This window comes from Leptonychotes weddellii, chromosome 1 (assembly GCF_054177405.1).
Source record: "Leptonychotes weddellii isolate Sample4059 chromosome 1, ASM5417740v2, whole genome shotgun sequence".
Lineage (NCBI taxonomy): Eukaryota > Metazoa > Chordata > Mammalia > Carnivora > Phocidae > Leptonychotes > Leptonychotes weddellii.
In genome coordinates this window covers 100121875-100124678 of record NC_138369.1, presented here as the reverse complement: position 1 = coordinate 100124678, position 2804 = coordinate 100121875, and positions in this window count along the sequence as shown.

Genomic DNA, 2804 nt, shown 5'->3' with positions numbered 1-2804 from the left:
GCTCCCACTGCCAAACACACATATTGGAATTGAGTCCAAGAATCTAATTTACTACTCAGTAAGCCAACAGAGCAGTACATGCACATAGGTAGCCTATGAGTAACTATGAAGTGAGAATAAAATTTCATATAATTAACTGAATAAAGCAGAAGAAAGAATAATTAAACCCCTCTTATCTACTTGAGAGACAAATAGTTACTCAAGATAGTCTGCTAGGTTAACTCCAGAGTTGTGCGTGGAACTTTCAAGGGAGTATGAAGCCCAGATTTTGGATACATCTTTGCACAGGGACATGGGGCTTATCTAGCCCTGGAGAGATTTATCTACCTTCCCAAGTGTTAGAGTAGGGAATCAAGGACTGTTCTGTTTCTAAAGAGACCCTTTCAAGGAAGAAGGAACAGGAAACATTTTTCTTCCCCTTTACAAGCAGAGAAAAATCATTTTTATTTATGCTCACACATGTGCAGCAGCTTTTGAGACTTCTAGAATGATGTATCTGAAGCACGAGACTACAAGATAGTGGCACCTGGCAAACAACAGAAAGTGGAACTTTAGATGTCCTTGATAAGTTCTGTGGGTCACACCAATGACTGGAATTTTGCCAGGAGCACCTCCATCTCCGAAGGCTCTGGTCTCCTGCCATGTTTTCATATTCCCTTTCCACACTTCCTGTTTCTCCCCTTTAGACAACTTCCTCCCCTAGATTTCCCCAGTAAACTCAATTTCCCTTGTATTATTATGCAGAGCAATTTTGTTTCCCAACCACTAACTAGGCTCTGGCACATCAAAGACATTTCCACTCCCAAATGCTTTACCAATGGTGGGCATTGACTCCAAATCCCACTCTCTAATTGCAGAGAAAAATGGGCAGAGGCTTTGCAATTTTAGTCTTTTCCCTTCTTCCTTTCTCACCAGTGTCTGAAGGAAGAGAGAAGTAAAGATACATTGTTCAACTGCTAATAGGAATTATGCTATTGTAGGGGCCAAGGACAAGTTGCCCCAAGAGAAGTCACCTTGGATGTAGATTATTTTGAATTGAAAACAATCAAGGCCCAAAAGGCTCAAGAAGAAACTCTGACTTCCCTTCCCACTGCCTGGAAAGAATAGATAGAGGACTTGCTCCAGGAAGAGAGCCATCACCACAGATAACTATACTATAACATGAATTAGGGATTGTAGAGAAGTTTAGCAAAGTGTGTTTGTTAAAATTCCTATGTCCCATTATTTCTGCATGGCCCAGTAAACATTTCTTTACCATTTACCCTGTTCATCTTCCAGTGAATTGCTTTCTTTCCCTTTGAAGTCCCAGATTCCTACCCCCTTCTCCTTAGTTCAGAATGACATATATACCTCATTTCACCTGTCTTTGGAATTTCATATCGGTATGGATTCCCCTCATGTACAAAATGAAATTTGATTTCTACTGTTAATCTGCCTCATGTTAATTTAATTCTTAGTCCAGTTAGAAGAATATTTTTTTTTAAAGATTTTATTTTTAAGTAATCTCCACAACCAATGTGGGGCTCAAACTCATAACCTCGAGATCAAGAGTCACATGCTCCACCAACAGAGTCAGGCAAGTGCCCCTGGTTCAAGAAGAACCTTGAACAGTGGAAAATTCCTTCCTCCCCAACATGATCCTTCATCTCCATACCACCCGCCCGCCCCCCGCCCCCCCCCCCCGCAGAAGGCAGAAATGTCTATACTTGGGTTTTGTTTTAAATTATTATTTTTCTTTGATTTTTCATATTTCTTTGTTCTCAGATATTTATTTTTAGTCATGTCTTATCTAAAAATTGAGCTATATCTTTTATTTGCCACCAAGTGATGAGATACTACTTTTATATGAAATTAGCAAAGATTTTTGGTTTTGTATGACCAGAGGGGTTAAAAAATATGTTGTCAATGCCTAGCTGAATAATAAATGGAACTGATAACTGTATTCAAGCCTCAATTTAACCTAAGTTTGGACTCCAAATGCTCTTAAATTGTCTTCAAAAATCACATATCCAAAGAGCACAGCAGAAGAACTATAGAAAGTATAAATCATGTAAAGTAAGTAATAACCACTGAGGAATGACCACACATAGATAAAGCTGTCTTTCTTATTGTCACTAATACAAGTACAAAATAACTGCCTGTCACATGCCAGGAAGTGCTGTCAAAAGATTAGAGAAATTATCAGAGTTTTGGAATTGATCATAGAATTTTCAAGGATAGGGGAGGCTGGTGTGACTCATCCATGCTTCATGAAGGACTCACAGCAACATGTTGATCATCAATCTGTCAAAAAGCCTCATGCTGACTTTTAGGAGAGCTATTTATCTTCCTTCAAAATAGAATTCAGTTAAGAAAAGCAACAAAGCTTATGGGTTTAACCAAATAGGTAACATAGTCAAAACCTTGAAATTCAGGAGCACATGGTCCAGACATTACCATATCTCCATGATGATCTGCAGAGAATCTGCATATTGAAAATGTGGGAAACTCCTGGACTCAGATGTTGATTACAATATGGAAGAGAAAAGAGGTAATTATGCAGATGAGTAGTATTAGTTGCTCAGGCTGTCACAACAAACCTAGCATAAAAATACAAAGGCCTAACTATTTCTTTGGGTCTTTATTTCCTTATGAAGGCTTCCATGCCACATAAAACTTGCATTAAATAGATTTGTATGCTTTTCTCCTGTTAAAAAAAAAAAAATTTCCGGGGCACCTGGGTGGCTCATTTGGTTAAGCAATCGACTCTTGATTTTGGCTCAGTTCATGATCTCAGAGTCAAGAGATTGAGCCCTGTGGGGCTC